The sequence below is a fragment of the Crassostrea angulata genome, chromosome 4, assembly GCF_025612915.1.
Source record: "Crassostrea angulata isolate pt1a10 chromosome 4, ASM2561291v2, whole genome shotgun sequence".
Lineage (NCBI taxonomy): Eukaryota > Metazoa > Mollusca > Bivalvia > Ostreida > Ostreidae > Magallana > Magallana angulata.
The window spans coordinates 8,741,451-8,756,738 of NC_069114.1; the positions used below are offsets into that span (position 1 = coordinate 8,741,451).

At 30.7% G+C, this 15,288-nt stretch overlaps 1 pseudogene; it reads left to right on the forward strand.

The window, feature by feature from the left end:
• The window catches only part of LOC128180643 (deleted in malignant brain tumors 1 protein-like), a 33,142-nt pseudogene that overhangs the window by 4,828 nt on the left and 13,026 nt on the right, over positions 1 to 15,288 (forward strand).

Sequence of the window (15,288 nt, forward strand, 5' to 3'; positions counted from 1 at the left end):
ATATTATATTTTAAAAGTACGGATTATGTAATTTCTTTTTTGTTATACCAAGAATCATATTATAATAACACATATAATGCATTGAGAACAAATAGTTTCAAATTGCATAAACCTTACAAATAGTAAACAGTTTTAATATCAATCCAAAATCAGTAGAAAATTGTGTGGCTTACGCTTACTTACTGATTACGAAATCAAGACCGCAAAATCTCACTTATCAAAATTGCGTTTCACAGAAACAACAGAAACCACTGAAGGAACAACTCAACAACAGTTCACTGTTGGTAAGTTGTGTTATCACTCAAGAGTTTGCATGTGTCACTCTTGATATAATTCAAAAGACATGTATATAATATCATCGCCTCACCTTCACTGTAAGTTTTCAGTTTGAAATACATATATTCTATGAAGAAATAGCAATACTATTTCTATTTACGAACACGAAGTGGCACTTGCAAATAAGAAAAAAGAGACAGGTGCTAGAAAAGCTGCCTGAAAAAAATATTTTTAAACCCCACTTTTTTTTTCGAGAAATTTTTCTCTAGCCCTGATATCCATGTATCTTATAGTAATTTTGGATTAGTTATCAGGTTTCAAACTTCGCAAAGGAAGATAGGTACAGAGTCCAATAGATTTATCGCTTATTTTGATTTAAACAGGTAATTGCAGCAAAGAGAAGCAATTGTACATGAAAAAGTACAAGGCAAATGATGTCCGTGTTTCACTTTTACTTTCTTGTTGTATATATAATATATTATATCATTGTGAATAAAAAGAACATTTCCATTGGCAGGATATTCTGATGTTACCTTAATGTACGGGACTTACGGGCGTGTTTACATCCGACATTATCAATATGGCCTCGACAGATACGAAGTATGTTCAGATGGCTTCTCTAATACTGACGGAGAGACGTTATGTCGATCAAAGGGATATTCGTATAAGTCATTTTCAACGTATGTTAATAAATACCATTTAATGATTGTCTCAAATGTAATTTGCGTTATGAAATGGCATTGTTTTGTTCATCATTTTCATTCCTTTTTGCAGTACCACTCCAAGGAACCATTACCACACAGTGGCCACCAATTGCTATTTATCTGACATTTCAAACTGCATCATCCAAACACAAAGCTACTGTTCACGGGCAGTATATCTCTATTGCTCTGGTTGGTACAACAGCTCATTTTTCAGAAAATAAAATCACCGTTTAATACGTAGGATTATTGTACAATTTCAATGCCATAATTATTAATTGATGGGTGTGGAATTACATTATGTTTAATGTAACATTTATGCTCCCCTCCCTTGGAAACACCCACGAACAAAATGGAAGCTGGAAATTAGTGGGGTTTGTTAATCAAAGGCGCACAACTCTGTCAAAAATTGCTCGATCGTACCTAAAATCTTAATTGACCTAGATATCATTATGCGAAATCTGTATATCAATGGTGTAATACATGCAACCTCTGCGAAGAAAATGAAAGGAGGTTGCTCAAAAATGTGTTAAAAATCAATTTTTTAAACTTCTTCTGATACCTTAATGATAAAACTTCCATTTTTTGTTGACAAGAATGTATTAAAAATAACGATGAGTTCGTTACATACATGTAGCAAGAAAATAAATAAGAGGTACTTGGGTATTTATAATCAATGGTTAATATCATATTATACGTTAAAAAAGTTATAAGGTGTTTTAAGAGATCAGTTCAAATTTTTAATCTTTCATATCCTGAAAAGTATTGAGATTACTTAAGAATTATATCTAATGTTTCAAAATTGTTCTGAAGATCAACTGATTCCCTACTACGAGATCAGATCGTGTTTGTTACCTACCTGATTAGAAAGATCCATTTAACAATATGTTTAAAAAAACCTTTAAGTAATGCTAAAACAAATAAAGTACATGTAAAAAATTGTGTATTTGCTTGAAATAAAAGATCGGACTGTACGTGATAAGCAAAAAAAAAAGATGTCAGAATAAAACAAGTTATCCTGCAGAGTCTAATTATTTTTCTTATTGACGTTTTAGGTACAACGACAATTTCGACAACAAGTAAGAAATTAATATAATATAAAACTGATCATTTACTATGTTCTCGTTACTTTGAACTATTACACTTGTAGTTTCAGTTTATGAAATTAGATGTACACTGCAGTAGAGATATATATCTAAAGGACTATATATGGTTTGAGTCTAAAATGGTTCCCTTAAATGAACATTGTCATTTTACTGTAATTCTCTGTTTTATTTGTACAAATATATATTTGAAGTTTTTCTCATAATTTTCATTTAGATTTTAGTGCCCACAATTTATAAATATTACATCATAAAATCTACCTCTCTTCGCCATTTTCGCATTTTTATCATAAAAAGGCTTGTTTTGAAGCAGTTTTTCTGTAAGGAAACATTTAGTTACTGCTTGAACAAACAAAACATTTTCACCAAAGATGTATCTCTTTAGTACATATAAGTGACAACAATTTCTTGTTCAAACAGTCGCTCTATATTTCCCATTCGAAAAAAGTTTTTAAAAAATGCCAATTTTTACTGGATTTGATTGAATTATAAAAATAGCGTAACCTCTGACGTCATTTACTGTCAGTGAGTGCATATAAATCGACAAATAGGTGAAAAACATATTTTATGTCAACTCTTTTATAAAATAACACAACAAATTAATGTACCTGAAACACTTTAAAAATAGCGAATTATGGGGGCCATTGACTAATATCATATATAGTTCTTTCAAATTTATGTAGCAGTCATTCAAATCTATGGCAATATGTTAATATAAATTATCATTACTCTTAAAGCTGACATGAATTCATAAATACGCATTATTTCCCTTTATCTCCGACTACCGCCATATTAGTTGTCGATTTCTATTGTTCTGCTCATCGCTACACACCCCCTATATAAGGCCGAGAGCACTATTCATGCTTCACCGCATTCAGAAATTTCATACACCCGAACACGTTACCTTGGACGAAAAGACTTGTAAAAACGCGTTTTGAACAAATATAATATGACAACCACTGCACTGGCAAGATATATCCAATAAACGACGAAACAAGACAGACTGAAATCCAGGCGCAGATACTTCGAAAATTGTAGACCGTTTTCCTGTGTATGTTATAGCGAGCGCAGCTCGCCGGCGCGAAGCGAGCTCTACCGGCAAGGCGTGTGTGAATAGAAAATTCGGACTAGTTGCACATTCATTCAACGGATTTTTTTGGTGTCAGTAAATCGGACCAGTAATGCATCGTTTTAATCGTCCCAGTAGTTCCCTGTAATCATGGCAATTTTTATCACTTCACACTCTCACGAGAATCAGCAAGACAAATTTAGACAGTAAAAACAATAACGATGTAAGCGACATACAGTCAATGTTACCTCTAAAGTTCACCTCAGTACACTTTCAATCAAAAATAATCGTGTGACGTCACAAACGTTTACACATTGATCCGATATATTTTTTCGGAGTCAGTAAATTTTGACCCACAATTCATAGTACCAATGGTTTCCAACCTCACGTTCCAACATCACGTTCTCCCGAGAATCAAAGTAAAACCTTTGAAAAGCTTATAAGATGTGTAATTTTAAGAACGTCATGCTTTTTAAGTAAATAAAACAGTATACTTCGCATACTTTTATTTCTCAGGGGAGTTTTAAAGAGTAAGACGACACTTAACCAACGTCAGCTTTGACGTCACAATAAGCACTGATAAGGAGAAATTACTCTAATTGAAGTTATTGTAAATCTGCTGAAATGACCAAAATCCTCTTAAAATCTTGCAAAGGCTAAGATAAAGAACAGCTGACGAATAAGGACATTTCTTCGGATACAGGAAACAGTTGTAAATTGCACTAATTTGGATGAATGCTCACAAATATTTTATTCACTATAATTACGGTAATTTCCTGAAACGTAACGTTATACGTAGCAGCGCCTTTTTTTAAAAAGGGTGGGTGGGTGGGTGGATGGCAGCCTCGTCCAAAAAATCTTTGCAAGCAAAAAGAAAAATAAATCATGAAAATTCTAATCCTTCAGCTCTTTAGCAGTTCAATGGTTTCTTTATTTTCACTTCCATTTATATTTATTACATGCGGGGCGGGGGGGGGGGGGGGGGGGGGACAACACCATGTTCTTTTAACATGATAAGCAAATATTTTTAAGCGTAAATTAAAAACAAAATTAAACATTAATTATTTTTTTTAAGTGGAGGGGCAAATCCATGGTAAGTCGATTTTCTATGTATAAATTGACAAAAATGAAAAAAATTTTAGCATGGGGGGAGCTCTATGATGAGTCAAGTTTTATATGTAAGTTTAAGAAAAAATGTCTACTGCAAAAAAAGGGGGGAAATCAATCAATCAATCATAATCATAATCACTTTAAAAGAGGAGATGCAGTGCAATGAATATTTATATATTAAAATCTTTATTATTTAACAACATTGTATCTGAGATTAAACTATTGTTCTACATATAAATAAATAAATAAATTATAACAAATCTTATAAACTATGAATAATGAAAATTTACTGAAAAATAGGTATGTTTTATCTTTTAGCATTCAAATTTCACGTTGTTAATTTTATTTTATTAATTTATTATAATTCATTGTTTGATCACATGCTGTGCTCGCCCCAACGGTCGCACCGTAAAACATATTAACATCGCACATGCGCAAACCACACACTGTGGCAGATCGAGCAATGTCAATTATCGCATGGATTTTAGAAACGTGGCGTTTTTGTAGGAACGTATGGACACGTTGTTACTTTCTTGGATTTACTATCATTCAGCTACTGTGTTGGATGTAGAGTCACCGGGGTTTTCAAGAAGATGCAGACGTTATGAACTCTATATGAACTACACACGTGTTCGATGTGCATGCGAAGTAAGGCAGCACTGTCTGTGCAAAATAAAACGCATACCTTGGACATCCTTTCAAAGAATAAATATATTTTGTATATCATTGATTGTTGTTTTCTTTATTACTACATTTTACTACAATGTGTAGTTCATGCATTTAGAAGTCCATGCAACGTGAATGTCTCGTTCGGAAAGCAACCGACCGTAACTTTCTCAACCGGTATATATACCCCAGTGGCAGTAGAGGAGCGATCGAAACTAGTATGGCGACCAAATGCTTTTATGAATTCATGTCAGCTTTAAGTAGGTTATTTAAACTTATTACTTATTTAAAATAAACTAAAGCACAGTCTTTATTAGGATATATTTCGATGCTGCTTTGTTGGTATGAAATGCTAGGAAATTCCTTGTTTCGTATTCACTATAAGAAATTTATAATACGTCTACAACAAATACTGTATCAAGCTGAATATGTCTTTTAAAAAAATTAATGTCACTGCAATAATGTGATTCGGAGATAAAGATTTTTCTCCCTTTTAATATTAAGGAATCCATCGTAATTACTATGATATCTAAATATTTTCCTTTCATTTTAAGAAAAGTATAATGATTCTTTGAAGACAATATTTGGAGGTCCTTAATCATTCTGGCTGCGTGCAAAAGATAGTGTTTAGTGCTTAAATAGTTTTAACTCACCTGAATTGACAACTCAGAAGAACCTTTATGACCATGGGGTCTGTCTGTCCGATGTCTGTCTGTCTGTTTATCTGTTCTTCTCTTTCTCTGTCTTTTCCGTCTGTCTCTCCGTCTGTCTGCGTCCGAAAATGTTTTACATTTTTGTTCTTCTCCACAACTACTGGGCTGATTAAACTACTCTTGCACAAAGCATGTTAAGGTGAAGGAGATTCAAGTCTCTTAAAAGAAAGGGCCACATGTGTATTCAAGGCGATATAACTAGAATTCTTGAAAAACTTTTTTGCAATTTAATCACTAATTTTCGGATAAGCCACTTTGCCAGAATGGCTGAAACTTGTATGGAGGCGTTCTCAGGTAGAGTAGTTTTAATGTCAAATCATTATATCAATGTGTGCAGTGGGTCCACATTTTTGGGTTGACATTTAACACAGAAAACTATAGATCAAACTCTTTGATAATCTTTTTCTCAAACAATATTTGGCCAGAATTGTTGAACATGTGTGAAAGCAGCCTCAGGTGTCTAAGATTTAAATTTTTTCAAATCATAATTTCAAAGGGTGAAGTAGGCAACAATAGGGATTTAATTTATACATAGAGAGAGATAGAGAAAACTTTCAAGTCATTTTAAAATTCATATGACGAGAAAAGCTCACAACCGCAGATAGTCTAGATTCAAGTTTGTTTAAATCATGATATTTTAGGAGAGAGTGGGACCATACTGCAGGTGCGTGTGTGAGTTTTTACATAAGACGATATAACAATACGGCAATATAAACGAGCTCAGAATCATCTAGCCGAATAACGCTTAAAAACTGGAAACTGATGAAAATTGTTAAGTCTTTTTTTTTCTTCGCTTGCATTTAATTTTATTGAAATTCAATAAAATTATTTGAATCCTGCAGATATTTTAAACACTTGGTCTTCAATGCTTTCATTTTTATCGTTTACAGTGCTTAAGATATGCAAATCAAAAGATCAACAAACATTTCAATGCCAGTCGTAAAGTTGTAAACTAGATACAAAGCTCACAATTGTTTGTAAGGTAAACTAGGCTTATGCTATATTATTGTTAACATTGGTTTAATAAACCGCTAAAAGTTCTTTTTCAAGTTAATTGTTCTATCTGCTAATTCGTGTTGAACAATATAAACAGTTCAAAGCGTTTGTTCCAATAATTTCAGGTCTAAAGACTTAACCTATAATTTTCTTTTCTACATTTCATACGCCTTACTAAATCATTTTAAGCTATACAAACGAAAAATTAATTTTTTATCTAAGTTGTGACTTCGCCCCTTTAAGTAATCCTAAGATTTTCCGTTAGAAAAGCAATGTTGCTTATAATAAATTCATGGAATAATAGTTGAATATTTAAAAAATATGGAGTTGACTTTTAAACAATATTAATGCTTGGAAATATCATTTATTGATTCGTCATTTAGCAAAATGATTGACAACACACGCTCCAACATCTCAGAGTATGTTTACAGTTGGTAAGTGAATATGTTTGTTTTGATTTAACACGTAAGATAAGACATATATTGCAAAGTTAAATTTGAATAAAATTCTTCACGCCAATAAAGAGTACTGGTATTGTTTTAGTTTTAATGTTCTTACCAAAGATCATTTACATTGGTTAAATGTACAACTATTTAGCAAAACATATTGAAATATAATAGTTTTATCATAACGGTCCCCTATATTGTACTTTTTTAATTTAACCAATCTAATATCACGATAGATGCCATGTCATGAAAACGTTTTCAATATACATATAATAAGCTCGGATATCTGTATCTTAAGCACTTTGATTTTGTATAAAGTACATGTATCATATTATATTGTGCATAAAAAATCTATTTACAGGAATCTCCGATGTAACCATAGAGCATGGGACTTACGGGCGTGTTTACATTGCACATTTTCAAAATGGCTACAAAAATTACGAAGTATGCTCAAATGGGTTCTCTAGTACTGACGGAGTGGCAATATGTCATACATGGGGATTGGCATATAGTTCATATTCAACGTATGTTATATGTAATCATTGGATATTTGAATCCAATTAAACATTGACTTATGGATATGTATTGTAATGTAATATGTATTTCATTTCCAGTCATTCACCAATGAACCATTACACCACAGTGAACACAAATTGCTATTCATACGATATTCATAGTTGTGCTATCCGGACACAAAGTTACTGTTCTGGCGTTGTATACATCTATTGTCATGGTGGGTACATCAGCATTTTCTTTCATAAACCAAAAACACTTCTTTCATGCTTAGGAATATTGTCATTGTGTATGTAAGCAGTTGAATTAATGATGAAAAAATAAACATAAAAGGTTTAAATAATATAAAGTGACCTAAGTTTATGTTATGCACTTATTTGTAGTCTTTGCACGGTAGTCTCTAGTTAAGGTGTAATATCCCTCTGCTATTAATTTTGCCATATATTTTTTAAAAAAAATTCATATTGATTTTCATCAAAGTCAATATCAATCGATTCATATGAAACAAAAATGAAGTGATGAAGCGCTGCTAGATTTTTCAAAAATTGATAATGTGTCTAATCATGATATGAAGAAAACTAGACATAGTGATTAGAAAAAGCAAACTTTTACCATTGCAGCATAAAATTAAAAATCCAAAATGTATATGAAAATAATACATAGTTATATACATTTTCATTTCATATTACAAAACATATTGAAGCGCAGCATTTTAGTTCAGAATAGCATCTTGTTGTTTAGGTTTGCAAAAACATTGCTTCAATCAGCAAGAGTTATCTTTCTTTATCATAGACTTTTGAAGGTTTTACATACATGTTTTACATATACTGCATGATAAATTGCCACAGTTTCTAAATTTTCAAAAAAGGTTTTCTGTTTTCAAATTTGGATAAGATAATAGTAAATGGATCCATATATTAAGAAATTCTAAAAATGTAAACCAGAGCATAAATTTTGTTATAACACAACAAGGGAATGAAGCGAATAATCTCCCAGTAATTGGTATAATATCAATATAGGGATTTATTGTCTTGAATCAAATGAGATATTGATTTATTTTTTAAATTTGTTTCCCATATCTGCTCCCTCAGAATAGAAAAGCCTGATTAAATCTTAAAGATTTGAAATGTTATAAGATTTAAACGATTATAACTAAGTATAGAATTTGTAATTGTCTTCGTCAAATTTTTCCCAATTATAAGTCATTCTGCTCTGTGACCGAGCTACAGATAGAGAAATAAAAACATTCCATCCAAATATTCTCTGGCCTAAAACATCAACTGTACATGTACAGAACAAGTACATAAAATTTTGATATATTTAAAAAAAGAATTAATCCATCGGGATATGGAAGAGGAGGAATAGTCATGTAGATACATGTATTGCCTCATAAATACTTTATCATTATGATACATTTCTTGTAATATTTTGTAAAAGCTTTCTTTACTTTTTTGCCGACTGCTTTAAAAAAGCCCTGGGGTTCAATTCGTTCCGGTAAATTTTTGTTTCTATATTATTGAATTTAAATAAGTGTATCGCCTTCCAACATAAATTAGGACCCAGGACCACCTCCCTTGTTGTTACATGCCTTAATTGTGAGTTAACAGAAACAAAGTGATATTATTTTCTACAAAAGTCATCTCCCTTATCAGAGGGACATTCCACCTTAAGACAGAAACATTTAATATATCTAATCATCTTTTAAAGTAACACGACGGCTTCCACATGTTGCATTCAGTTAAGTAGATGATATTACATGCCGAATGTGTAAAAGTGAAACTTAAAATTAAATTTGTTTGTATCCAGTGAAAGGTGAGTCAAAACCTACAGAAGCCCAGTTAGGACTTTTTCAAAGATAATTTTGAAATTTGGTGCAACAGATTCTTAAATTTGTTCAGGTTTTTTTCTTTAATTTCTTATTGCAGGAAAATAATTTTTGTTACAGAAGTATTTTTATAATCTGCTTCAAAGTGCGGATAATTTCAATTTTTCATAAAATCATACCGTAAATGTACCCATATTTTTGAGAAAGTTTCTTCAAACAGGCAGAGAGTGTATTATATTTAACTTTGTAGCAACATTAAAAGTTTGTGTATTTTACAGATGGTAAAATAAACGATTTTTGTAGTTTTGTACGCTGAAATCCGTTAATGACATTGTGCTCCTTTTCTAATAAGTAACTCCTATTTCAGATAAGTGCTACAATGAAAGTGGTTACCTGCGTTTGTCGTTAATTACGCGTTTTCCATAGTCCACAGTACCCTTGTGTATTAAATACGCGGATGCTTGATTTATCAATCTAAATTTTCGATTTTTTTTATATGTGCGAGAGTATTTTACGTAGTTTTAAGCATTTGCATAAATACTGTAAAATTCCCCCTGCTTATTTATAAGCAAATATAAAACTAACTACAAAAGTGTTTACATTCCTGAAAAATGTTCAAGTAAAATGTTTACAACAAGCGTATTTAAGAACATTTTAGAGGATTATAAGTCGTATATGCTCCATAAAGAATGTGTTTTGATAAAGTCATCCTGTACAGGATCCTGAACATCCCTATGTCTACTTTTTAAGTTAGTACGTCACACCATGACGATTTTAACATGTTTAAAACAGCTTATATTGCCAAATTTTAGTGTATATCTTTGCTGTGCAATGGTTGTAGTCTCGAGCCATTGACATGCCGGTTCCGATTTCGAGTACTGCAGGGATCTTTGGTTTTATGAATAGTAGTAAAAGTTTGAAAGTTGACTTTCTTACGAAAACTGAAATTCTCTTCTGTCATTTTGAAGTTGATCCATGCTATGAATCCATGTCTTTAAGTGATTTATTTAGAAGTCCGGATTGTGTGCAGAAGGTTTTCCTCAGGTGTAGAGGACCCTTAACAATATATTGCGTCAGAAGCGACTTTCATCGAATCTGATTTATTGTAGCAAAACACATGCACATTAATTATTACTTTAATATATCCATTTTCCCAAAAATAACTAAAACAATTGATAAAACAACGGACTTGTTTTGCTTTGTTTTGGTTTTGGTTTGGTTTTTTTAATGTTTAGAAATGTAAGAAATATAAGATATATCACATTCACTACAAACATTTTTGTCTTTATAGTATTTAAATAAATTTATTACTTCAGACTACTAATTTCACTACTATTAACATTGCTTTTGTATTTAAAAGTTGTAAACAAATTGACGAACATTATTATTGGACTTGAATCCTGAAATTAGGCAGACAACTGATACATTAATTTAATAATATTAAATATATGTTGATGGTTGTGAAAAAAACCGTTGATAAAAACAATTTCATACAAATTATGAACATACAATGTTCTGCCAAAAATAGATCATCTGATTTATCTATACACCCTTACTCCAGTCTTATTTGTTTATTTCTTGTTTAATTTTTTTTTTGTTCTATCAGTTTTTGAACGTAATTGTGCAATCATGAATATCGGAGCGGTTTTTTTTGTAACATAGATTTTATTGTGCACATATTATATAGTCTATTTTTATGAACTTTCTGACATAACTTAATATTTAAATATTTCAGTATCATCTACAACCTTGCCGTGGTGGGCTCGAGGTAAGATTTATACGTATCAGTCGTGTTATAAAGCCATTTTGTATTGTACTTTTATTAATTACTATCTTGTTAACAGGTGACATTTTTGTTACAATGTTTTTTTTTTTATCTTTTTCAGCTTCAACGGCGGATGCTTGTAAGTTCAGTAGTTATTTAAGAAGGGATATGTACAATACATGAATGTCGCTTAAGGATCATAAGGTCTCTAAGATAATACTAACATTTGATTAGATGTAATGAAGTACAGAACTAAATTTTCTTTTAAAATAAATGACTGAAGGATACACATAAGCTCTATTTTCATAAAAAAGACCAAATCTGTTTTGATCCTGATCTTTCAAAAAGGAGAACAATAGAAAAACATCGCAATGCAGCAAAACACATTCATTAGTTTCATCTTGTATGATTAATTTTGAAAATTTAAAGGCAAATTCGCATTTAGAATAAATAGAGTGATATACTTATGAATAGCATGTCGAGGTATGCATGCATATAAAAACAGAGTTGGCTTGTTTATGCATCGACTGATGAAGTTCTATCTAGAATCCCAGACTTATGTATCCGTTCTAAGTTTAAAAAATGGTAAATAAAGCCAGAGAGCATTATATATTTTAATATTATACACAATAATTTGATATATAAAATTACAATAATTATCTACTTTTCAAAATGGTAAAATACATATACATGTAGTATGCATTTTTTTTTGGGGGGGGGGGGGGTTAGGCGGTTCGATGGTTTTTCATTTAAAAAATAGAACAAGAACAACAAATACAAAAATCCTTAACAGTGTAGCACAATTGTTTCCATTTAATCATTAATCAGTTTTATAGGGGCATGATCACGATTTTGGTCAAATTGATTTTTCTATAATTGTTGTTTGCAATGCTTTAGTAAAGTATTTCTAATTATCAACCTAAATTTAAGTGTCAGTTGTAAAGTTATAAGGAAGATACAGAACTTACAATTCTTTGTTACGTAAACAAGGCGCTTGTCATGTTTTATTGACATTAATTCAATGTACAGTAAAGAGTTCTCTTCAAGCTGATTTTTCAATTTGCTGATTATAATTTTCAACAAATATAAACAATCCCTAGAGTTTGTCAAATTCATTTTAGTGTAAACCTAGAAAATACAGAATATAAACAAAAATATGACCTGAGCTCTGTTTACATAACAAAGAATTGTCAGCTCTGTACTTCACTTATAACTCGACCACTGGCACTCAAATTTTGGTTGACTTTTAGAAATGCTTTACTGAAGCATTGTAAACATTCAAAAGGGAAAAAACATTTTTACCAAAATTGTGATCATTCCCTTTTAAGTATTATAATGAACTTTCCATTTTCAAATTCCCTTCAACCAGTTGTTTGAACCAAAGTAAATAAAAAAAAAACAGAAGGAAAAAGTATTAATGCGATTGATTGCTGGATTTTTGACAACAAAATTTCAAGAAGAAAAAACTGCATATTCATACATGCGATATTTCTTTTAGTCATTTGTCCTGATTGATAAGCATAACTTTATTTTATTTGTAGATGAAACATCAAGCTATGTGAACACACCAACTAATACTACAAGTAAGAAAACATGAGGGTATTTTGTACTTAAAACAAATAAAATATGATATAAAAGCAGAATTTTAATTTATAAAAATTATTTTTGTTCATTTTAGAGCTCTCTGAGACGACGTATTGCTTAGTAAACGTACTATTAACTAAAAACCGCCAAATCTAAAAATGATAAATAAATCACATAGTTTCAATTGATTTCAATCCAATTTTGTTTTATAAAAAGATTCAGGACAGTCACACAGCTGTGGACCAATCCAATCTCATCTAATAACAGAATACTTTTGATCACTATTATTTGCCGATTCGTATTGTTATTTCTATATTACCTAATCTTATACTTCTCCATCCATTATGGTTAAGAAATAGTGGAGTACTTTGATAATTGAATTCAACTCACGGTAGTGACACGTATGAATGAAATCAATTAAACCAAAATTTTACAATAATTCAATGTTTAATATTTTTGTATCTAAAACATATATACCCCAAAACATACGTAAAACAACTATTGATATATGCTAAACCTCTTTTTAACTTTCATCAAGTATTTTTATTTTATATCCTAAATAAATGTAAAGGTTTTGTTTCATTGCTTAGGAGTAAGGCTTGTCGGAAGTGAATATCCCGATAGAGGCACCATCGAAGTTTTACATAATGGACGATGGGGAACAGTATGTGATGATAATTTTGATAAAGTAGACGCTGACGTTATTTGCAGGATGATGGGATATTACTCGGCAAGGTAAATTATGATAATTTAAAAAATCTATTCATTAATCGTTATTCATATATCTAATACTATAACATAGTCTATCGCAAATGTACATTTATATATGTATATATAAAATACATTTACTTTCAGTCAATGATAGGGCTCAAGATAGATTACTCCTTACAAATTATATTTTTTTAAACAATTACAAATAATTTTCAATCATTCAAATTCACTACATGTATCAGTTTTAAAATGTAATGGGTACCGCCTACAAAATAAAGGGACGTTGTTAATATGCAAGCTAAATTTTCTTATCCCCCTTATACTTTTGTTTTGCTCTTTATGGTGTTATGGGACATCTGTCGATATTAATGTAGATAAAAGTACATAATGATCAAAATACTTTTACCGGTTGAGAATTTTAACATTTTACAATAGTTTACCCCCCCCCCCCCAAAAAAAAAATAATGTTTAAATTTTTTTAGTAAGGTTATAAATTTAAACCCCCCGGCGGGATTCGAACTTGTCACCCATAGGTTTGTAGTGAACGCTCTAACCCATTGCGCTAGACTGTAAGGTGACAATGTTTAGTAAGAAAATGTCCATAACATCATACTTTGTTTTAATTTAACAATTACTCAAAATATTGAATACTACCTTGAATACTTCGCCAAAAATTATGTCTTGTTAAAGGGACTTGAACTCAATTTGCGATCAACAATTTTATTTTTTATTTTTTATGTATAAAATGGTTTGCTGGTGCATTTTAAATGATCGACCAAAATAGTGAATGTTAAAGTCAAGTTACAAGCGAGATACAGAGGTAAAAATTGATTGTTATGTAAACAACGCTCGAGTCTTATAGTTGTTCACAAAAATGTAATTAAGAGAATTACCATTTCTTGGAAAACATGACATGTAAAAAACAATTTAAACTAATTCAGTATCTTCATAAATACTATTATCAACAAAAGAAAGATACATTTGAGAGAAACTTACACCAATACAACACATATGTAAAAATAACCATATTCGAGCTTTGTTTACAAAACAAAGAATTATGAACCTTGTATCTTGCTTATAACATAATATTTGACTTTCAAATTTTGACATAGCATTATAAACTTCAATTATTATCAGTATAATCATTGAAAATGGAAAAATGAAAATTGAAAATTTTAAGTCAAATCGTGTCCAAGTCCCTTTAAAAGGCTTTTTTATGTTGACACACAGCTCGATGACCCCCCCCCCCCCCTTTTTTTTCTTTTTTTTTTTTTACAAAAGTGTTAAGAAGGAGTCTTTTCTGGTATTCGACTTGTCAAACGTAAATTTGATTAATTGTTCATTTAATCAAGATGAAAGGAAATTAAAATAGTATATTTTTCTCTCTTTTTTACTACCATACAACTTGGCATAGAAAAAGTAATCAATGTAAAGAATCTAACAAGGACTATATTTTTGGCGTAATATTGGCGTAGGAAAATATCACATGTTTCGCAATTCAGAATTGCTGCAGATTAATGAGTCTGTTTTAGCATTTTAAAAAAAAGAACATTTATGTTGGATTTTTTTACTAATGTGAACTGATGATATGATACTTGGGTTTCAGAATATGGTTTTAAAATATGATTTGCCTATCAAATTACATTTTATAAGCTTTTTAAAGCGCCCTTTCTATACATTGATTTTTGAGAAAAAATCACTAAAATCAGTTTTTCTTTCTTATTAAACGGTCAATATATTAGCTTTTCTGTCAATTTATATCTTTCATAAAGTCTCCATAATACATAAAAATCAGAAATATTTTATTATT